The sequence below is a fragment of the Carassius gibelio genome, chromosome A9, assembly GCF_023724105.1.
Source record: "Carassius gibelio isolate Cgi1373 ecotype wild population from Czech Republic chromosome A9, carGib1.2-hapl.c, whole genome shotgun sequence".
NCBI classification, from domain to species: Eukaryota; Metazoa; Chordata; class Actinopteri; order Cypriniformes; family Cyprinidae; genus Carassius; species Carassius gibelio.
This window is the reverse complement of record NC_068379.1, coordinates 26,321,500-26,346,843: the sequence shown is the minus strand read 5'-3', so window position 1 is coordinate 26,346,843 and position 25,344 is coordinate 26,321,500. Positions and strand designations below refer to the sequence as shown.

General features: G+C 46.0%; 1 protein-coding gene and 1 long non-coding RNA gene across 2 annotated transcripts in view; both read right to left on the bottom strand.

The window, feature by feature from the left end:
* The window catches only part of LOC128020271 (protein TANC1-like), a 152,915-nt gene that overhangs the window by 109,686 nt on the left and 17,885 nt on the right, over positions 1 to 25,344 (bottom strand). The gene's annotated exons all lie outside the window — the stretch shown is intronic.
* LOC128020273 (uncharacterized) lies at positions 8,699 to 20,140 on the bottom strand. Its single transcript, XR_008185326.1, has 5 exons — positions 19,852 to 20,140; positions 19,268 to 19,331; positions 12,892 to 13,430; positions 10,720 to 11,000; positions 8,699 to 8,823 (listed from the first exon to the last, which is right to left on the bottom strand). It is a non-coding gene; the product is annotated as an uncharacterized LOC128020273 (long non-coding RNA).

Here is a 25,344-nt window from a genome sequence, read left to right as displayed (position 1 = left end):
AATTGGGACCAAAAATTATTCAGCACTTTATAAAGCACGACGTATTGCTTATGTGTTTCTTTTTCTTCTGAATTGCTAATGCAACCTTTGCACACCAAAGTCTGAACAAAATTAATTATTGCTTGGTAATTGGTCAACAAAGTATTGATAGTAGTGTAAATATTGTCATAATAATTGTCTGTAGTTATGGTTGATTGTAATCAATAACATACATTTCTAAGTTAAAACATTATCAAGACAAATTTGTTCTAACACAGTTTAACTAAGTTCTTGTCATATTTTAAAACCATTTTCAAGCGATAGCAAAAATAAACTAATGTAATGTGAGAAATTTTGAAGGTGTCTGAATACATTTTGGTTTGATTGTTATATTTCATTTTTACATTGAAGACTATCCACGATATTGGGAAAAAATGACATTTCGATATTTTATTTTTGTGCGATATATATTGCCATATGAAATCTAATCAATATGCGCGAGGGAGAGAGAGCAAGACAACAACCCTCTCTCTCTCTCTCTCTATCTAGCTCTCTCTCTCTCTCTAGCTCTCTATCTAGCTCTCTCTCTCTATCTAGCTCTCTCTCTCTATCTAGCTCTCTCTCTCTATCTAGCTCTCTCTCTCTATCTAGCTCTCTCTCTCAATCTAGCTCTCACCACCGATGACTATATAAATATACATGTTATGACTTAAAAATGTGCATGTAATGCCTTTTTTCCGGCTTGTTTAATAATGATCACATCTTTTGTTATGTTGACGTAATAAACAGAGCTGTGCAGCATAAGTTCTGTCAAGTTTATAACAAAATTCAAACAATTAGCAAACACATGACAGCACACGTGGCGCTATTATTTATCTATTTATGTTTTCTAATAGGAGCCAATGGCCTGCAGTTACACTGTAGGAATTCTGTTTAGCATTCTGTCAAATCACATAACCCACAAAATAAAACTGTAAAACTACCCTCACTAGTGTCCCAGCCCGAGCCACACATCAGGACGAGTGTTCGCAGGCGGTGAATGTGAATCAGAGGAACTATTAACCCCCCTCAAGTGTTTGTCATCAGGAAAAGCACAATGACGAGGGGTCAATAGTTCAGCCTGGCCTCTGAACACTACACAGACTATTCATCAACACACAGAAGCACTGAAACACACACACACACACACACACACACTTCTACACATCGGAACTGAGCGATTCTTTTCTTAGCGATTCCATTAACGATTCTTTTATATACGAGACCAATGTTTTCAAACTGGGGTTCCCTTAAAAAAAAAAAAAAACAGCACAGTAAATTCTGCATGAGCATGCATGAGTCATTTCCACACACTCCTGAAGTGACGTTCTCTCCGTTCTGGTTTCCCTAAACAAAAGCGTAATGCTTTGCAGTTCAACCTCCCCCGGTGGAGCTGAGCCAAGACACCCGTCTAATCCTGATCTGGGAATGACATCACTCCCGTCCCCTGCCGAACATGAGCTGGCCTTATTTGTTTAGCTTCTTTTGCTCTCCCTTTCTTTTATTCCTGGGTTTCAAAGGTGTTTCCAAGGTCATGGACACCGACGGGGCCTGAAGAAGAGACGTGCTCCACCAGAATGGATCTGGAGGGACTGAAAAGAGCGTGATTAGGAAGTGAAGCAAGACAGTCAACTATTGACGAAGTCTGGTGAAGTTTACAGTTTATTCTGTATTTAAAATTAGATTTAATTCAAATTAATAGGAGTTTATTTAAAACCATAACATTTTAGTTTGTTAATACATTTCTAAGATAAAATCTTTATTTTTTAATATATATATATAATTTTATATTATCAAAATATTAACCATGTAAATCATAAGAAATAATTACTTATATATATATATATTAAATTAATATAAATTATTAATATTAGGGCTTTTAAGATTTATTTATTTTTTAATAGTGATTAAATCACTCCCTTTTGTGTTTTGTGTGATTAATTACAATTATGTAAATACAATGTAACAATGTCATAAAAAATAAATAAATGTGGGCTTAAAATTTTATAAAACAAACTAACAGTAAGTTTAATTCTAATGATCAGAAATAGAATGATAATTTATCATTATAAATAAACAAATAAGATAAATAAATAAAAGAGTGTAATATATAAATCCGACCATAGGGAAAGGTCAGATCTGGATTGTTTTATTTAACATTACAATACCATACTGCTGTCGTTATGAAAGAGAAAGATCAAAACAAAGAAGGATTTTTAATGTGCTAATATTTGTACAGTTACACACGCATATTACAACAGGCGTATGAGCTACAGTAACGTTTATCCTGTATTTTTTAACCCAAGTGAAAATTTCTACTGATGTGACACATTCAGGGTCAAAATGTAATAGTGCTGTTTTTGTTCCCTGTCACTTTCACAGTTTTGACAATGAGTCAGAAGCCTTTAGAACGATTTAAAATTCAATTACCAAACAAATTATGAACAGAATATCTTTACCAATGAAATATATTGAAACAGTGCATTCTCTTTTTATTTAGAACTTAATGGACTCAAACCAAAAGATCACAATATTGTGAAAGTCTAAATGCATCAGAGCAACAAACAAAGCACTCAAAGCGATAAAACATGGAATGAATAAGAAGTATTTAAAGCTGCTGTAAAAACACATGATATTCATACACCTCTCTAATTCTAGATTACTACACCATGTAACCTGCAATTACGCTCTGCATCATCACATCGAAATCACTCGCATTCAGTGAAGCTGTGGAGCTGTGTAGACTAGAGTTTCTGCTCAATGTCAGACTATTAAAAAAAGGATTGTGTCACAGAAATGGTAAAGCAGACTCTCTACCATTTCAGACACCGGCCAGACTGAGATTCAAGTAAACAAAGCTTAAAAATACCCAGAAATCTTTTGAAAAAGACCTGCTGAAGCAGCAGAGGTCTCTGGACACCCAAGATGCTGCTAATAGCTGGGTGCTGCTGTAACCACACACACACACACACACACACCACCGTGACACAGACGAGACACAGGTACAGGCCGATGTTAAAGGACACAGCGGGGTAACAGCACCAAGAGGTGTCCTCTTTATTATCATTGGATCAGTGAGCTGGAGAACACAGGATGCTACGATGTAAAGAAGAAAAACATTCAGGTCCAGAAATATCTTAAATCAAGACTACAGTCAAGTACGGCTTTATGTCAACCAGCAAAATACACAAAATTATACTGAAATGCTTTGAACTATGCTTACTATACTATATACCACATGCATCACCCTGTAAAACACAGTTTCTATTTGCTTTGCTGGGAAATACATGTTATACCACAATAACAGTATATAAACGTTCAGTCACACAAACCCCTGGGGGTATGAAATTGTCATTTTGTCATTAACAATAATTAGACAATATGTTTCTGAATGTTTGTACTGGTGGCTGCTCACCAAAACTTGTCATATTCTTCATATTTTCCTCCATTTACTAATTTCTAGGGGCATGGTTATCTTGGGCAATTTCTAATCATATCCAATGAATGCATCATGTTTAATGTCAAATTCATCAATATATGTTCCCGATCAAATAAAATCACTATCAGAAAAATCTATCTATTCACTGCAGAAACAGCATCTCAAGCAACATTTCAATAGCGTTTACACTGCAATTACAATTGTAATTTATTATTAATGGTGTAAGATGAGTATTTATATAATAAAAAATATATATTTTAAATACTGAAATATGAATATTGATGTTTTTATTATAACCTCAAATACTCTCTCTCTCTCTCTCTCTCTCTATATATATATATATAGAGAGAGAGAGAGAGAGAGAGAGAGAGAGAGAGAGAGAGAGAATATTATTAGTGGTGCTTGCCGGAGGCAAGGCACTACTATTATTATCTCACATACTTATTAGTGGTGCTTGCCGGAGGCAAAGCATCACTATTATTATCTCACATACTTATTAGTGGTGCTTGCCATAGGCAAAGCATCACTATTACTATGCTCCGTGCTTATTATTATTAGTGGTGCTTGCCGGAGGCAAGGCATCACTATTACTATCTCACATACTTATTATTATTATTAGTGGTGCTTGCCGGAGGCAAGGCATCACTATTATTATCTCACATACTTATTATTCTTCTTATTATTCTTACTTCTTCCGTACGAATTTCGGCGCGTAACTAGTCCCGCAGTTTTCGTCACAGACCAACGAAACAGGCGTCAAATCGTGCGGCCTAGTCGGGAATGGTGTGCTATGACTTTTATAAGCGATCGGGCGTACGATGTTCGTACACCGGGCGAAAAAACGGGCGAAAAATCGCATAGACAATGCATTGCGGCCAACTTTGACGGATCGTAGCTCCGAGAGAGAATTTCGCAGAAACATGTGAATCACCACATTTGGAGAGGCTATCAGGCTGTGCGCGATCATACCCCGCAATGGGGTACAAGTTGCACCCCTGGGGCGCAAGAGCCCCCCAAAGTTGCCCCATTCTAAGCCAATGGTGAGGGATCGCCCATGAAACAATGTGTTTTTCCTACTGTGGGAAATTACATAGGGATTTTGCATTGAACATAACTATGGATCACATAGTCATAGAGACAAGGGGGTGGGCTCATTTGAATCAGGCAACCAATCAGACTCTCAGGATCATTATGAATCTATCAAGCCACGCCCTAGCAACCATATAAAGCACCATAGCAACAAGCTCCATAGACTTCCATTGAAAAAGTTAAAATGAATAACTTTGGATAGAAGTGTCATAGAAACATGAGGGTGGGCTCGTTTGACTCGGGGCGGCAAATGGCCAATCACGAATCACCTTCAGCACTTCATAGCCACGCCCTAGCAACCATTTGGACCTCCCTAGCGACCAAAAGCATAGAGAGATATCTTCAAATCTGAATATCATAAAGGCATGGGGGTTGGTTTATGTAATTCATACTAGCAAGCAGACTTCGGAGTATCATCATTGGCAGTTGCCAGGCCACTCCCTAGCAACCAAACACAGTACCCTAGCAACCGTTTTGCAAGATCTATATCTCTTCATCAAAACATCGTAGAGGCATGGGGGTTGGTTTATATTGGCGAGCAGCCTTTGGAGTATCACCATTGGCAGCTGCCAAGCCACTCCATAGCAACCAAACAGAGTACCCTAGCAACCGTTTTGCACGACCTATATCTCTGCATCAGAACATCGTACAGACATGGCGGTTGGATTTTTTGACTCATGCTAGCACACTGGACTTCCAACATGCTAGTCATGCTAGCAGTGATTAGCTACATGCTAATAGTGATTAGCTAAGTGCTCAAATGGGCTAAGAACTCTATAATAACTACATAGTGACCATCTGTGACAACTACCAACCACCTAGTAACATCATAGCAACCACCCAGGAGACCATAGCAACTGCCTAGCAACCACCCCGGGTACCCTAGCAACCGCCTAGCAACACCTTAGCAACCACCCTGATTACCCTAGCAACCACCCTGGGTACCCTAGCAACGGCCCTAGCAACCATCATGGGGACCCTAGCAACCGCCCTAGCAACCACCCCGGGTACCCTAGCAACCACATAGCAACACCCTAGCAACCACCCCGATTACCCTAGCAACCAACCTGAGTACCCTAGCAACGGCCCTAGCAACCATCTTGGGGACCCTAGCAACCGCCCTAGCAACCACCCGGGCACCCTAGCAACCACATAGCAACACCCTAGCAACCGCCCCGATTACCCTAGCAACCACCTTGGGTACCTTAGCAACGGCCCTAGCAACCACCCAGGTTACCATAGCAACCACCCCGGGTACCCTATCAACCACACCTTAGCAACAGAGGGGCGAGTTTTGCCACTGCAAGCACCACTCACATTTTCTTCAGGAAATGTACCTTCTAGTGTTACTATTACTATTCGCCTTGACAAAACTTTGGCACGCTACTCCTCCCGCATTTTTTGTCACAGACCCATGAATGAGGTGTCAAATCGTGCGGGATATTGAGGAGAGGTGTGCTATGACTTTTCTAAGCAATCGGACTTACAATAATCGTACAGTGGGCGAAGAAAATATGTGAAAATATCCCATTGACTCAACAATGGAAAAACTATCTGACATCATATCTTTGGATCAGAAAGTCATAGAGGCTTGGGAGAGGGCTCTTTTGAATCGGCCTATCAAGCAGTCCATAAGTAGTGACATAACAACTTCATAGCCATGCCATAGCAACCAATTTTAGCACCCTAGCAACTGTTTAACAACATTTAAAAGCTATATATCATCAAAATAACCATATAGATACACTGTCTTGGGCTTTTTGAATTCAGGCTGGTAAATCATCTTTAAATATCACTCTTTGAACCATATAGCCACACCATAGCAACCATATAGAGCGCCCTAGCAACCATATAGCAATATAAAGAACTTATATCACGGCTCCACAACATCACACAGGCATCATGGGTGGCTACAGGGTGCAGAGATTTGCCACTGCAAGCACCACTCACATTTTCTTCAGGAAATGTACCTTCTAGTGTTACTATTACTATTCGCCTTGACAAAACTTTGGCACGCTACTCCTCCCGCATTTTTTGTCACAGACCCATGAATGAGGCGTCAAATCGTGCGGGATATTGAGGAGAGGTGTGCTATGACTTTTCTAAGCAATCGGACTTACGATAATCGTACAGCGGGCGAAGAAAATGTGTGAAAATATCCCATTGACTTAACATTGGAAAAACTATCTGACATCATATCTTTGGATCAGAAAGTCATAGAGGCTTGGGAGAGGGCTCTTTTGACTCGGCCTATCAAGCAGTCCATAAGTAGTGACATAACAACTTCATATCCATGCCCTAGCAACCAATTTTAGCCACCTAGCAACTGTTTAACTACATTTAAAAGCTGTATCTCAGCAAAAATAACTATATAGAAACACTGGCTTGGGCTTTTTGCATTCAGGCTGGTAAATAATCTTTAAATATCACCCCATAAACTATATAGTCACACCATAGCAACCATATAGAGCACCCTAGCAACCATTTAGCAATATAAATCCTTCTATCTCTGCTTCAAAACATCACACAGGCATCATGGGTGGCTACAGGGCGCAGAGTTTTGCCACTGCAAGCACCACTCACATTTTCTTCAGGAAATGTACCTTCTAGTGTTACTATTACTATCCGCCTTGACAAAATTTCGGCATGCTACTCCTCCCGCATTTTTTGTCGCAGACCCATGAATGAGATGTCAAAACGTGCGGCTTATTGAGGAGAGGTGTGCTATGACTTTTCTAAGCAATCGGACTTACGATAATCGTAAAGTGGGCGAAGAAATTGTGTGAAAATATACCATAGACTTAACATTGGAAAAACTATCTGACATCATATCTTTGGATCAGAAAGTCATAGAGGCTTGGCAGAGGGCTCTTTTGAATCGGCCTATCAAGCAGTCCATAAGTAGTGACATAACAACTTCATAGCCACGCCATAGCAACCAATTTTAGCACCCTAGCAACTGTTTAACAACATTTAAAAGCTATATATCATCAAAATAACCATATAGAAACACTGTCTTGGGCTTTTTGGAATTAGGCTGGTAAATCATCTTTAAATATCACTATATGAACTATATAGGCACACCATAGCAACCATATAGAGCGCCCTAGCAACCATATAGCAATATAAATAACTTATATCACGGCTCCACAATATCAAACAGGCATCATGGGTGGCTACAGGGCGCAGAGATTTGCCACTGCAAGCACCACTCACATTTTCTTCAGGAAATGTACCTTCTAGTTCTTATTCTTATTCTTATTCTTCTTCCGCCAAAACTTCGGCGCGTAACTAGTCCCGCAGTTTTTGTCACAGACCCGCAAGAGAGGCGTCAAATCGTGCGGCCTAATCGGGAATGGTGTGCTATGACTTTTATAAGCGATCCGTCGTACGATGTTCGTACACCGGGCGAAATAACGGCCGAAAAATCGCATAGACAATGCATTACGGCCAACTTTGACGGATCGTAGCTCCGAGAGAGAATTTCGCAGAAACATGTGAATCACCACATTTGGAGAGGCTATCAGGCTGTGCGCGATCATACCCCGCAATGGGGTATAAGTTGTACCCCTGGGGCGCAAGAGCCCCCCAAAGTTGCCCCATTCTATGCCAATGGTGAGGGATCACCAATGAAACAATGTGTTTTTCCTACTGTGGGAAATTACATAGGGATTTTGCATTGAACATAACTATGGATCACATAGTCTTAGAGACAAGGGGGTGGGCTCATTTGAATCAGGCAACCAATCAGTCTCTCAGGATCACTGTGAATCTGTCAAGCCACGCCCTAGCAACCATATAGAGCGCCATAGCAACAAGCCCCATAGACTTCCATTGAAAAAGATCAAATGAATAACTTTGGATAGAAGTGTCATAGAAACATGAGGGTGGGCTCGTTTGACTCGGGCAACAAACGGCCAATCATGTATCTCCTTCAAGACAACCTAGCCACGCCCTAGCAACCATTAAGAGCTACCTAGCAACCCAAAGTATAGAGAGATATCTTAACATCTGAAAGACATAGAAGCATGGGGGTTGGTTTATATTGGCAAGCAACCATTGGAGTATCATCATTGGCAGCTGCCAGGCCACTCCCTAGCAACCAAACACAGTACCCTAGCAACCGTTTTGCAAGATCTATATCTCTGCATCAGAACATCGTAGAGGCATGGGGGTTGGTTTATATTGGCCAGCAGCCTTTGGAGTATCACCATTGGCAGCTGCCAAGCCACTCCATAGCAACCAAACGGAGTACCCTAGCAACCGTTTTGCACGACCTATATCTCGGCATCAGAACATCGTACAGACATGGCGGTTGGATTTTTTGACTCATGCTAGCAGACTGGACTTCCAACATGCTAGTCATGCTAGCAGTGATTAGCTACATGCTAATAGTGATTAGCTAAGTGCTCAAATGGGCTAAGAACTCTATAATAACTACATAGTGACCATCTGTGACAACTGCCAACCACCTAGTAACATCATAGCAACCACCCAGGATACCATAGCAACTGCCTAGCAACCAGCCAAAACACCCTAGCAACTGCCTAGCAACCAGCCAAAACACCCTAGCAACACCCTAGCAACCGCCCCAATTACCCTAGCAACCACCCTGGGTACCTTAGCAACGGCCCTAGCAACCATCATGGGGACCCTAGCAACCGCCCTAGCAACCACTCCGGGTACCCTAGCAACCACATAGCAACACCCTAGCAACCATCCCGGTTACCCTAGCAACCACCCTGGGTACCCTAGCAACGGCCCTAGCAACCATCATGGGGACCCTAGCAACCGCCCTAGCAACCACCCCGGGTACCCTAGCAACCCCATAGCAACACCCTAGCAACCGCCCCGATTACCCTAGCAACCACCCTGGGTACCCTAGCAACGGCCCTAGCAACCATCATGGGAACCCTAGCAACCACCCCGGGTACCCTAGCAACCACATAGCAACACCCTAGCAACCATCCCGATTACCCTAGCAACCACCCTGGGTACCTTAGCAATGGCCCTAGCAACCATCCCATGTACCATAGCAACCAACCCGGGTACCCCTAGCAACCTCATTACAACACCCTGTAGCAACAGAGGGCGAATTTTGCCACTGCAAGCACCACTCACATTTTCTTTAGGAAATGTACCTTCTAGTTATTCTTCTTCTTCTTCCGCCGAAAGTTTGGCGCGTAACTCGTCCCGCACCGTTGGTCACAGACCCACAAAAGAGGCGTCAAATCGTGCGGCCTATTGAGGAGACGCGTGCTATGACTTTTATAAGCGATCGGGCGTACGATGTTCGTACACCGGGCGAAATATCGGCCGAAAAATCGCATAGACAACGCATTACGTCCAACTTTGACGGATCGTAGCTCCGAGAGAGAATTTCGCAGAAACATGTGAATCACCACATTTGGAGAGGCTATCAGGCTGTGCGAGAGGACACCTCTCAGAGGGGTACAAGTTGTACCCCTGGGGTGCTAGAGACCCCCAAAGTTGCCCCATTGACATAGTATGGTGAGGGATCGCCCATGAAACACTGTGCTTTTCCTACTATGGGAAGTTATACAGGGATTTTGTATTGAACATAACTCAGGATCACAGTGTCATAGAGACAAGGGGGTGGGCTCATTTGAATCAGGCAACCAATCACTCTCTCAGGATCTCTGTGACTCTATCAAGCCACGCCCTATCAACCATAGAGAGCGCCATAGCAACAAGCCCCATAGACTTCCATTGAAAAAGATCAAATTAAGAACTTTGGATAGAAGTGTCATAGAAACGTGAGGGTGGGCTCGTTTGACTCGGGCAGCAAACGGCCAATCATGTATCTCCTTCAAGACAAGCTAGCCACGCCCTAGCAACCATTAAGAGCTACCTAGCAACCCACAGTATAGAGAGATATCTTAACATCTGAAAGACATAGAAGCATGGGGGTTGGTTTATATTAGCAAGCAACCATTGGAGTATCATCATTGGCAGCTGCCAGGCCACTCCCTAGCAACCAAACACAGTACCCTAGCAACCGTTTTGCAAGATCTATATCTCTGCATCAGAACATCGTAGAGGCATGGGGGTTGGTTTATATTGACGAGCAGCCTTTGGAGTATCACCATTGGCAGCTGCCAAGCCACTCCATAGCAACCAAATGGAGTACCCTGGCAACCGTTTTGCACGACCTATATCTCTGCATCAGAACATCGTACAGACATGGCGGTTGGATTTTTTTGACACATGCTAGCACACTGGACTTCCAACATGCTAGTCATGCTAGCAATGATTAGCTACATGCTAATAGTGATTAGCTAAGTGCTCAAATGGGCTAAGAACTCTATAATAACTACATAGTGACCATCTGTGACAACTACCAACCACCTAGTAACATCATAGCAACCACCCAGGAGACCATAGCAACTGCCTAGCAACCAGCCAAAACACCCTAGCAACCGCCTAGCAACACCTTAGCAACCACCCCAATTACCGTAGCAACTGCCTAGCAACCACCCAGGTTACCATAGCAACCGCCCTAGCAACCACCCCGGGTACCCTAGCAACCACATAGCAACACCCTAGCAACCGCCCCAATTACCCTAGCAACCACCCTGGGTACCTTAGCAACGGCCCTAGCAACCATCATGGGGACCCTAGCAACCGCCCTAGCAACCACCCCGGGTACCCTAGCAACCACATAGCAACACCCTAGCAACCACCCCGATTACGTTAGCAACCACCCTGAGTACCCTAGCAACGGCCCTAGCAACCATCATGGGGACCCTAGCAACCGCCCTAGCAACCACCCCGAGTACCCTAGCAACCACATAGCAACACCCTAGCAACCACCCCGATTACCCTAGCAACCACCCTGGGTACCCTAGCAACGGCCCTAGCAACTACCCTAGCAACCACCCCGGGTACCCTAGCAACCACACCTTAGCAACAGAGGGGCGAGTTTTGCCACTGCAGGCACCACTCACATTTTCTTCAGGAAATGTACCTTCTAGTTAGTGGTGCTTGCCGGAGGCAAGGCATCACTATTACTATCTCACATACTTATTATTATTATTATTATTATTATACTAGATCCGTACAAATTTCGGCGCGTAACTAGTCCCGCAGTTTTTGTCACAGACCAACGAAACAGGCGTCAAATCGTGCGGCCTAATCGGGAATGGTGTGCTATGACTTTTATAAGCGATCGGGCGTACGATGTTCGTACACCGGGCGAAAAAACGGGCGAAAAAACGCATAGACAATGCATTGCGGCCAACTTTGACGGATCGTAGCTCCGAGAGAGAATTTCGCAGAAACACGTGAATCTCCACATTTGGAGAGGCTATCAGGCTGTGCGAGAACATACCCCGCAGTGGGGTATAAGTTGTACCCCTGGGGCGCGAGAGCCCCCCAAAAATGGCCCTAATACAAAGTATAGGGAGGACTTTTCCTGCTATGGGACATTACATAGGGATTTTGTATTGAACATAACTCTGCATCACAGTGTCATAGAGACAAGGGGGTGGGCTCATTTGAATCAGGCAACCAATCAGTCTCTCAGGATCACTGTGAATCTATCAAGCCACGCCCTAGCAACCATATAGAGCACCATAGCAACAAGCCCCATAGACTTCCATTGAAAAAGATCAAATGAATAACTTTGGATAGAAGTGTCATAGAAACATGAGGGTGGGCTCGTTTGACTCGGGCAGCAAACGGCCAATCATGTATCTCCTTCAAGACAACCTAGCCACGCCCTAGCAACCATTAGGAGCTACCTAGCAACCAAAATCCAAAGATAGATATCTTAACATCTGAAAGACATAGAAGCATGGGGGTTGGTTTATATTGTCAAGCAGACTTTGAAGTATCATCATTGGCAGCTGCAAGGCCACTCCCTAGCAACCAAACACAGTACCCTAGCAACCGTTTTGCAAGATCTATATCTCCACATCAGAACATCCTAGAGACATGGGGGTTGGTTTATATTGACAAGTAGACTTTGGAGTATAACCATTGGCAGCTACCAAGCCACTCCATAGCAACCAAATGGAGTACCCTAGCAACCGTTTTGCACGACCTATATCTCTGCATCAGAACATCGTACAGACATGGCGGTTGGATATTTTGACTCATGCTAGCACACTGGACTTCCAACATGCTAGTCATGCTAGCAGTGATTAGCTACATGCTAATAGTGATTAGCTAAGTGCTCAAATGGGCTAAGAACTCTATAATAACTACATAGTGACCATCTGTGACAACTACCCACCACCTAGTAACATCATAGCGACCACCCAGGAGACCATAGCAACTGCCTAGCAACCAGCCAAAACACCCTAGCAACCGCCTAGCAACACCTTAGCAACCCCCCCAAGTACCGTAGCAACTGCCTAGCAACCACCCAGGTTACCATAGCAACCGCCCTAGCAACCACCCCGGGTACCCTAGCAACCACATAGCAACACCCTAGCAACCGCCCCAATTACCCTAGCAACCACCCTGGGTACCTTAGCAACGGCCCTAGCAACCGTCATGGGGACCCTAGCAACCGCCCTAGCAACCACCCCGGGTACCCTAGCAACCACATAGCAACACCCTAGCAACCACCCCGATTACCCTAGCAACCACCCTGAGTACCCTAGCAACGGCCCTAGCAACCATCATGGGGACCCTAGCAACCGCCCTAGCAACCACCCCGGGTACCCTAGCAACCACATAGCAACACCCTAGCAACCACCCCGATTACCCTAGCAACCACCCTGGGTACCCTAGCAACGGCCCTAGCAACCATCCTGGGGACCCTAGCAACCACCCAGATTACCCTAGCAACCACCGAGGGTACCTTAGCAACCATCATGGGGACCCTAGCAACCGCCCTAGCAACCACCCAGGGTACCTTAGCAACCACCGTAGCAACCTCATTGCAACAGCCTAGCAACAGAGGGGCGAGTTTTGCCACTGCAAGCACCACTCACATTTTCTTCAGGAAATGTACCTTCTAGTGTTACTATTACTATTCACCCTGACAAAACTTTGGCACGCTACTCCTCCCGCATTTTTTGTTGCAGACCCATGAATGAGGTGTCAAATCGTGCGGCATATTAAGGAGATGTGTGCTATGACTTTTCTAAGGAATCGGACTTACGATAATCGTACAGCGGGCGAAGAAAATGTGTGACAATATCCCATAGACTTAACATTGGGCAAATTATCTGACATCATATCTTTGGATCAGAAAGGCATAGAGGCTTGGAAGTGGGCTCTTTTGACTCGGCCTATCAAACAGTCCATATGTTGTGACATAACTACTTCATAGACTTCATAGCAACGCCATAGCAACCAATTTTAGCACCCTAGCAACTGTTTAACTACATTTAAAAGCTGTATCTCAGCAAAATAACTACATAGAAACACTGGCTTGGTGTTTTTGGATTCGGGCTGGTAAATAATCTTTCAATATCACCACATAAACTATATAGCCACACCATAGCAACCATATAGAGCACACTAGCAACCATATAGCATTATAAATAACTTCTATCATGGCTCCACAACATGACACAGGCATCATGGGTGGCTACCGGGCGCCGAGTTTTGCCACTGCAAGCACCACTCACATTTTCTTCAGGAAATGTACCTTCTAGTTATTATTATTATTCTTATAGATCCGTACAAATTTCGGCGCGTAACTAGTCCCGCAGTTTTAGTCACAGACCAACGAAACAGGCGTCAAATCGTGCGGCCTGATCGGGAATGGTGTGCTATGACTTTTATAAGCGATCGGGTGTACGATGTTCGTCCGGCGGGCGAAAAATCGGGCGATAAAACCCATAGACTTAACATTGGGGTCAACTTTGACGGATCGTAGCTCCGAGAGAGAATTTCGCAGAAACACGTAAATCACCACATTTGGAGAGGCTATCAGGCTGTGCGAGAACATACCCCGCATTGGGGTATAAGTTGTACCCCTGGGGCGCAAAAGCCCCCCAAATTTGCCCCTAATACAAAGTATAGGGAGGGCTACTATGGGAAATTACATAGGGATTTTGCATTGAACATAACTCAGGATCACAGTGTCATAGAGACAAGGGGGTGGGCTCATTTGAATCAGGCAACCAATCAGTCTCTCAGGATCACTGTGAATCTATCAAGCCACCCCCTAGCAACCATATAGAGCACCATAGCAACAAGCTCCATAGACTTCCATTGAAAAAGATCAAATGAATAACTTTGGATAGAAGTGTCATAGAAACATGAGGGTGGGCTCGTTTGACTCGGGCAGCAAACGGCCAATCATGTATCTCCTTCAAGAAAACCTAGCCACGCCCTAGCAACCATTAAGAGCAACCTAGCAACCAAAATCCAAAGATAGATATCTTAACATCTGAAAGACATAGAAGTATGGGGGTTGGTTTATATTGTCAAGCAGACTTTGAACTATCATCATTGGCAGCTGAAAGACCACTCCCTAGCAACCAACCAGAGTACCCTAGCAACCATTTTTCAAGACCAATATCTCTGCATCAGAACATTGTACACACATGGGGGTTGGTTTATATTGACGAGCAGCCTTTGGAGTATCATCATTGGCAGCTGCCAGGCCACTCCATAGCAACCAAACGGAGTACCCTAGCAACTGTTTTGCACTACCTATATCTCTGCATCAGAACATCGTACAGACATGGCGGTTGGATTTTTTGACCCATGCTAGCACACTGGACTTCCAACATGCTAGTCATGCTAGCAGTGATTAGCTACATGCTAATAGTGATTAGCTAAGTGCTCAAATGGGCTAAGAACTCTATAATAACTACATAGTGACCATCTGTGACAACTACCGACCACCTAGTAACATCATAGCAACCACCCAGGAGACCATAGCAACTGCCTAGCAACCAGCCAAAACACCCTAGCAACCGCCTAGCAACACCTTAGCAACCCCCCCAAGTACCGTAGCAACTGCCTAGCAACCACCCAGGTTACCATAGCAACCGCCCTAGCAACCACCCCGGGTACCCTAGCAACCACATAGCAACACCCTAGCAACCGCCCCAATTACCCTAGCAACCGCCCTGGGTACCTTAGCAACGGCCCTAGCAACCATCATGGGACCCTAGCAACCGCCCTAGCAACCACCCCGGGTACCCTAGCAACCGCATAGCAACACCCTAGCAACCGTCCCGATTACCCTAGCAACCACCCTGGTTTCCTTAGCAACGGCCCTAGTAACCACCATGGGGACCCTAGCAACCGCCCTAGCAACCACCCCGGGTACCCTAGCAACCACATAGCAACACCCTAGCAACCACCCCGATTACCCTAGCAACCACCCTGGGTACCTTAGCAACCATCATGGGGACCCTAGCAACCGCCCTAGCAACCACCCAGGGCACCTTAGCAACCACCGTAGCAACCTCATTGCAACAACCTAGCAACAGGGCGCTGAGTTTTGCCACTGCAAGCACCACTCACATTTTCTTCAGGAAATGTACCTTCTAGTTAGTGGTGCTTGCCGGAGGCAAGGCATCACTATTATTATCTCACATACTTATTATTATTATATCTTATTCTTATTCTTCCGCCAAAACTTCGGCGCGTAACTAGTCCCGCAGTTTTCGTCACAGACCCGCAAAAGAGGCGTCAAATCGTGCGGCCTAGTCGGGAATGGTGTGCTATGACTTTTATAAGCGATCGGGCGTACGATGTTCGTACACCGGGCGAAAAATCGGGCGAAAAATCCCATAGACAATGCATTGCGGCTAACTTTGACGGATCGTAGCTCCGAGAGAGAATTTCGCAGAAACATGTGAATCACCACATTTGGAGAGGCTATCAGGCTGTGCGCGATCATACCCCGACATGGGGTATAAGTTGTACCCCTGGGGTGCTAGAGACCCCCAAAGTTGCCCCATAGACATAGTATGGTGCGGGATCGCCCATGAAACACTGTGTTTTTCCTACAATGGGAAATTACATAGGGATATTGTATTGAACATAACTCTGCATCACAGTGTCATAGAGTCAAGGGGGTGGGCTCATTTGAATCAGGCAACCAATCAGACTCTCAGGATCATTATGAAGCTATCAAGCCACGCCCTAGCAACCATATAGAGCACCATAGCAACAAACCCCATAGACTTCCATTGAAAAATATAAAATGAATAACTTTGGATAGAAGTGTCATAGAAACATGAGGGTGGGCTTGTTTGACTCGGGCAGCAAACGGCCAATCACGAAACTCCCTCAACACTTCATAGCCACGCCCTAGCAACCATTTGGAGCTCCCTAGCAACCAAAAGCATAGAGAGATATCTTCAAATCTGAATATCATAAAGGCATGGGGGTTGGTTTATATTAGCAAGCAACCATTGGAGTATCATCATTGGCAGCTGCCAGGCCACTCCCTAGCAACCAAATGGAGTACCCTAGCAACCGTTTTGCAAGATCTATATCTCTGCATCAGAACATCCTAGAGACATGGGGGTTGGTTTATATTGGCGGGCAGCCTTTGGACTATCACCATTGGCAGCTGCTAAGCCACTCCATAGCAACCAAATGGAGTACCCTAGCAACCGTTTTGCAAGATCTATATCTCTGCATCAGAACATCGTACAGACATGGCGGTTGGATTTTTTGACTCATGCTAGCACACTGGACTTCCAACATGCTAGTCATGCTAGCAGTGATTAGCTACATGCTAATAGTGATTAGCTAAGTGCTCAAATGGGCTAAGAACTCTGTAATAACTACATAGTGACCATCTGTGACAACTACCAACCACCTAGTAACAACATAGCAACCACCCAGGAGACCATAGCAACTGCCTAGCAACCAGCCAAAACACCCTAGCAACCGCCTAGCAACACCTTAGCAACCACCCCAAGTACCGTAGCAACTGCCTAGCAACCACCCAGGTTACCATAGCAACCGCCCTAGCAACCACCCCGGTTACACTAGCAACCACATAGCAACACCCTAGCAACCGCCCCAATTACCCTAGCAACCACCCTGGGTACCTTAGCAACCGCCCTAGTAACCATCATGGGGACCCTAGCAACCGCCCTAGCAACCACCCTGGGTACCCTAGCAACCACATAGCAACACCCTAGCAACCGCCCCGATTACCCTAGCAACCACCATGGGTACCTTAGCAACGGCCATAGCAACCATCATGGGGACCCTAGCAACCGCCCTAGCAACCACCCCGGGTACCCTAGCAACCACATAGCAACACCCTAGCAACCGCCCCGATTACCCTAGCAACCACCATGGGTACCTTAGCAACGGCCCTAGCAACCATCATGGGGACCCTAGCAACCGCCCTAGCAACCATCCCATGTACCGTAGCAACCAACCCGGGTACCCTAGCAACCACCCTAGCAACCTCATTACAACACCCTATGGCAACAGAGGGCGAGTTTTGCCACTGCAAGCACCACTCACATTTTCTTCAGGAAATGTACCTTCTAGTTATTCTTATTCTTCTTATAGATTCCGTACGTTTTTCGGCGCGTAACTAGTCCCGCAGTTTTCGTCTCAGACCAACGAAACAGGCGTCAAATCGTGCGGCCTAATCGGGAATGGTGTGCTATGACTTTTATAAGCGATCGGGCGTACGATGTTCGTACACCGGACGAAAAATCGGGCGAAAAATCCCATAGACAATGCATTGCGGCCAACTTTGATGGATCGTAGCTCCGAGAGAGAATTTCGCAGAAACACGTGAATCACCACATATGGAGAGGCTATCAGGCTGTGTGAGAACATACCCCGCATTGGGGTATAAGTTGTACCCCTGGGGGGCTAGAGCCCCCCAAATTTGCCCCTAATACAAAGTATAGGGAGGGCTACTATGGGAAATTACATAGGGATTTTGCATTGAACATAACTCTGGATTATAGTGTCATAGAGACAAGGGGGTGGGCTCATATTAATCAGGCAACCAATCAGTCTCTCAGGATCACTGTGAATCTATCAAGCCACGCCCTAGCAACCATATAGAGCGCCATAGCAACAAGCCCCATAGACTTCCATTGAAAATTATAAAATGAATAACTTTGTATAGAAGTGTCATAGAAACATGAGGGTGGGCTCGTTTGAGTAGGGCAGCAAACGGCCAATCATGTATCTCCTTCAAGACAACCTAGCCACGCCCTAGCAACCATTAAGAGCTACCTAGCAACCCAAAGTATAGAGAGATATCTTAACATCTGAAAGACATAGAAGCATGGGGGTTGGTTTATATTAGCAAGCAACCATTGGAGTATCATCATTGGCAGCTGCCAGGCCACTCCCTAGCAACCAAACACAGCACCCTAGCAACCGTTTTGCAAGATCTATATCTCTGCATCAGAACATCGTACAGGCATGGGGGTTGGATTATATTGGCCAGCAGCCTTTGGAGAATCATCATTGGCGCTGCCAGGCCACTCCATAGCAACCAAATGAAGTACCCTAGCAACCGTTTTGCACGACCTATATCTCTGCATCAGAACATCGTACAGACATGGCGGTTGGATTTGTTGACTCATGCTAGCACACTGGACTTCCAACATGCTAGTCATGCTAGCAGTGATTAGCTACATGCTAATAGTGATTAGCTAAGTGCTCAAATGGGCTAAGAACTCTATAATAACTACATAGTGACCATCTGTGACAACTACCAACCACCTAGTAACATCATAACAACCACCCTGGTTACCATAGCAACTGCCTAGCAACCACCCCGGGTACCCTAGCAACCACATAGCAACACCCTAGCAACCGCCCCAATTACCCTAGCAACCACCCTGGGTACCTTAGCAACGGCCCTAGCAACCATCATGGGGACCCTAGCAACCGCCCTAGCAACCACCCTGGGTACCCTAGCAACCACATAGCAACACCCTAGCAACCACCCCGATTACCCTAGCAACCACCCTGAGTACCCTAGCAACGGCCCTAGCAACCATCATGGGGACCATAGCAACCGCCCTAGCAACCACCCCGGGTACCCTAGCAACCACATAGCAACACCCTAGCAACCGCCCCGATTACCCTAGCAACCACCCTGGGTACCCTAGCAACCGCCCTAGCAACCATCATGGGGACCCTAGCAACCGCCCTAGCAACCACCCCGGGTACCCTAGCAACCACATAGCAACACCCTAGCAACCATCCCGATTACCCTAGCAACCACCCTGGGTACCTTAGCAACGGCCCTAGCAACCATCATGGGGACCCTAGCAACCGCCCTAGCAACCACCCCGGGTACCCTAGCAACCACATAGCAACACCCTAGCAACCGCCCCGATTACCCTAGCAACCACCCTGGGTACTCTAGCAACGGCCCTAGCAACCATCATGGGGACCCTAGCAACCGCCCTAGCAACCACCCCGGGTACCCTAGCAACCACATAGCAACACCCTAGCAACCGCCCCAATTACCCTAGCAACCACCCTGGGTACCTTAGCAACGGCCCTAGCAACCATCATGGGGACCCTAGCAACCGCCCTAGCAACCACCCCGGGTACCCTAGCAACCACATAGCAACACCCTAGCAACCACCCCGAATACCCTAGCAACCACCATGGGTACCCTAGCAACGGACCTAGCAACCATCATGAGGACCCTAGCAACCGACCTAGCAACCACATAGCAACACCCTAGCAACCACCCTGGGTACCCTAGCAACGGCCTTAGCAACCATCAAGGGGACCCTAGCAACCGCCCTAGCAACCACCCCAGGTACCCTAGCAACCACATAGCAACACCCTAGCAACCGCCCTGATTACCCTAGCAACCATCCCGGGTACCCTAGCAACGGCCCTAGCAACCATCATGGGGACCCTAGCAACCACCATAGCAACCAAGTGTACCTTAGCAATGGTCCTACCAACCACACCTTAGCAACAGAGGGGCGAGTTTTGCCACTGCAAGCACCACTCACATTTTCTTCAGGAAATGTACCTTCTAGTTAGTGGTGCTTGCCGGAGGCAAGGCATCACTATTATTATCTCACATACTTATTATTAGTGGTGCTTGCCGGAGGCAAAGCATCACTATTATTATCTCACATACTTATTATTAGTGGTGCTTGCCGGAGGCAAGGCACTACTATTATTATCTCACATACTTATTATTATTATACTAGATCCGTACAAATTTCGGCGCGTAACTAGTCCCGCAGTTTTTGTCACAGACCATCGAAACAGGCGTCAAATCATGCGGCCTAATCGGGAATGGTGTGCTATGACTTTTATAAGCGATCGGGTGTACGATGTTCGTACACCGGGCGAAAAAACGGGCGAAAAATCGCATAGACAATGCATTGCGGCCAACTTTGACGGATCGTAGCTCCGAGAGGGAATTTCGCAGAAACACGTGAATCTCCACATTTGGAGAGGCTATCAGGCTGTGCGAGAACATACCCCGCAGTGGGGTATAAGTTGTACCCCTGGGGCGCGAGAGCCCCCCAAAAATGGCCCTAATACAAAGTATAGGGAGGACTTTTCCTGCTATGGGACATTACATAGGGATTTTGTATTGAACATAACTCTGGATCACAATGTCATAGAGACAAGGGGGTGGGCTCATTTTAATCAGGCAACCAATCAGTCTCTCAGGATCACTGTGAATCTATCAAGCCACGCCCTAGCAACCATATAGAGCGCCATAGCAACAAGCCCCATAGACTTCCATTGAAAAAAAACAAATGAATAACTTTGGATAGAAGTGTCATAGAAACATGAGGGTGGGCTCGTTTGACTCGGGCAGCAAACGGCCAATCATGTATCTCCTTCATGACAACCTAGCCACGCCCTAGCAACCATTAAGAGCTACCTAGCAACCCAAAGTATAGAGAGATATCTTAACATCTGAAAGACATAGAAGCATGGGGGTTGGTTTATATTAGCAAGCAACCATTGGAGTATCATCATTGACAGCTGCCAGGCCACTCCCTAGCAACCAAACACAGTACCCTAGCAACCGTTTTGCAAGATCTATATCTCTGCATCAGAACATCGTAGAGGCATGGGGGTTGGTTTATATTGGCGAGCAGCCTTTGGAGTATCACCATTGGCAGCTGCCAAGCCACTCCATAGCAACCAAACACAGTACCCTAGCAACCGTTTTGCATGACCTATATCTCTGCATCAGAACATCGTACAGACATGGCGGTTGGATTTTTTGACTCATGCTAGCACACTGGACTTCCAACATGCTAGTCATGCTAGCCGTGATTAGCTACATGCTAATAGTGATTAGCTAAGTGCTCAAATGGGCTAAGAACTCTATAATAACTACATAGTGACCATCTGTGACAACTACCAACCACCTAGTAACATCATAGCAACCACCCAGGAGACCATAGCAACTGCCTAGCAACCAGCCAAAACACCCTAGCAACCGCCTAGCAACACCTTAGCAACCACCCCAAGTACCGTAGCAACTGCCTAGCAACCACCCAGGTTACCATAGCAACCGCCCTAGCAACCACCCCGGGTACCCTAGCAACCACATAGCAACACCCTAGCAACCGCCCCAACTACCCTAGCAACCACTCTGAGTACCTTAGCAACGGCCCTAGCAACCATCATGGGGACCCTAGCAACCGACCTAGCAACCACCCCGGGTACCCTAGCGACCACATAGCAACACCCTAGCAACCGCCCCGATTACCCTAGCAACCACCCTGGGTACCCTAGCAACGGCCCTAGCAACCATCATGGGGACCCTAGCAACCGCCCTAGCAACCACCCCGGGTACCCTAGCAACCACATAGCAACACCCTAGCAACCGCCCCGATTACCCTAGCAACCACCCTGGGTACCCTAGCAACGGCCCTAGCAACCATCATGGGGACCCTAGCAACCGCCCTAGCAACCACCCCGGGTACCCTAGCAACCACATAGCAACACCCTAGCAACCACCCCGATTACCCTAGCAACCACCCTGAGTACCCTAGCAACGGCCCTAGCAACCATCATGGGGACCCTAGCAACCACCCCGAGTACCCTAGCAACCACATAGCAACACCCTAGCAACCACCCCGATTACCCTAGCAACCACCCTGGGTACCATAGCAACGGCCCTAGAAACCATCATAGGGACCCTAGCAACCACCCTAGCAACCACCCCGGGTACCCTAGCAACCACACCTTAGCAACAGAGGGGCGAGTTTTGCCACTGCAAGCACCACTCACATTTTCTTCAGGAAATGTACCTTCTAGTTCTTCTTCTTCTTACTTCTTCCGTACAAAACTTCGGCGCGTAACTCGTCCCGCAGTTTTTGTCACAGACCAACCAAACAGGCGTCAAATCGTGCGGCCTATTGAGGAGAGGTGTGCTATGACTTTTATAAGCGATCGGGCGTACGATGTTCGTACAGCGGGCGAAAAATCGGCCGAAAAACGTCCCATAGGAAATGCATTACAAAAAAATTTGACGGAGCATAGCTCTGAGAGAGAATTTCGCAGAAACATGTGAATCACCACATTTGGAGAGGCTATAAGGCTGTGCGAGAACATACCTCGCAGAGGGGTACAAGTTGTACCCCTGGGGCGCTAGAGACCCCCAAAGTTGCCCCATAGACATACAATGGTGCGGGATCGCCCATGAAACACTGTGTTTTTCCTACAATGGGAAATTACATAGGGATATTGTATTGAACATAACTCGGCATCACAGTGTCATAGAGACAAGGGGGTGGGCTCATTTGAATCAAGCAACCAATCAGTCTCTCAGGATCATTATGAAGCTATCAAGCCACGCCCTAGCAACCATATAGAGCACCATAGCAACAAGCCCCATAGACTTCCATTGAAAAAGATCAAATGAATAACTTTGGATAGAAGTGTCATAGAAACATGAGGGTGGGCTCGTTTGACTCGGGCAGCAAACGGCCAATCATGTATCTCCTTCAAGACAACCTAGCCACGCCCTAGCAACCATTAAGAGCTACCTAGCAACCAAAATCCAAAGATAGATATCTTAACATCTGAAAGACATAGAAGCATGGGGGTTGGTTTATATTGTCAAGCAGACTTTGAAGTATCATCATTGGCAGCTGCCAGGCCACTCCCTAGCAACCAACCAGAGTACCCTAGCAACCATTTTGCAAGATCTATATCTCTGCATCAGAACATCGTAGAGGCATGGGGGTTGGTTTATATTGACAAGTAGACTTTGGAGTATCACCATTGGCAGCTGCCAAGCCACTCCATAGCAACCAAATGGAGTACCCTAGCAACCGTTTTGCACGACCTATATCTCTGCATCAGAACATCGTACAGACATGGCGGTTGGATTTTTTGACTCATGCTAGCACACTGGACTTCCAACATGCTAGTCATGCTAGCAGTGATTAGCTACATGCTAATAGTGATTAGCTAAGTGCTCAAATGGGCTAAGAACTCTATAATAACTACATAGTGACCATCTGTGACAACTACCCACCACCTAGTAACATCATAGCGACCACCCAGGAGACCATAGCAACTGCCTAGCAACCAGCCAAAACACCCTAGCAACCGCCTAGCAACACCTTAGCAACCCCCCCAAGTACCGTAGCAACTGCCTAGCAACCACCCAGGTTACCATAGCAACCGCCCTAGCAACCACCCCGGGTACCCTAGCAACCACATAGCAACACCCTAGCAACCGCCCCAATTACCCTAGCAACCACCCTGGGTACCTTAGCAACGGCCCTAGCAACCGTCATGGGGACCCTAGCAACCGCCCTAGCAACCACCCCGGGTACCCTAGCAACCACATAGCAACACCCTAGCAACCACCCCGATTACCCTAGCAACCACCCTGAGTACCCTAGCAACGGCCCTAGCAACCATCATGGGGACCCTAGCAACCGCCCTAGCAACCACCCCGGGTACCCTAGCAACCACATAGCAACACCCTAGCAACCACCCCGATTACCCTAGCAACCACCCTGAGTACCCTAGCAACGGCCCTAGCAACCATCATGGGGACCCTAGCAACCGCCCTAGCAACCACCCCGGGTACCCTAGCAACCACATAGCAACACCCTAGCAACCACCCCGATTACCCTAGCAACCACCCAGATTACCCTAGCAACGGCCCTAGCAACCATCCTGGGGACCCTAGCAACCACCCAGATTACCCTAGCAACCACCGAGGGTACCTTAGCAACCATCATGGGGACCCTAGCAACCGCCCTAGCAACCACCCAGGGTACCTTAGCAACCACCGTAGTAACCTCATTGCAACAGCCTAGCAACAGAGGGGCGAGTTTTGCCACTGCAAGCACCACTCACATTTTCTTCAGGAAATGTACCTTCTAGTTATTATTATCATCACATTTTCTTCACCTTTCTTCATCTTAATATCATTACAATGACTTTACAATTAAATTTATAAAATAATAATAATAATAATAATAAATTATATTAAAAAAAACTGTCAATTATTTTTCTGTAATGAAAACAAATTCTTTATATATATTTCATAAAAAAAATGCATTACGGTCGTTTTTGTTTTGGCTTTGTTTAGACTCAAAATAAAGCAAAAACAGACATTACTGACAATATTTTTTCTTAAATGTCATCTGGTTTAGTTGATTCAGCGTCAGCTTCCACAATGTTACGATAACAATTACGATATTATCACAGATGAAACATATCACAGTCCTAATGCGGAGGAACAGTGCATTTACAGGAACCACCATGTTAGCGCTATTCTTTCCATCAAAAAAAGAAAGAGAAAAAGGAGTAATTAGACACGGTTTCGATTTTTATATTTCTGCATCAAATTGGAGTTATAATCAATTATTAAATAAACTTTATTTTTGATT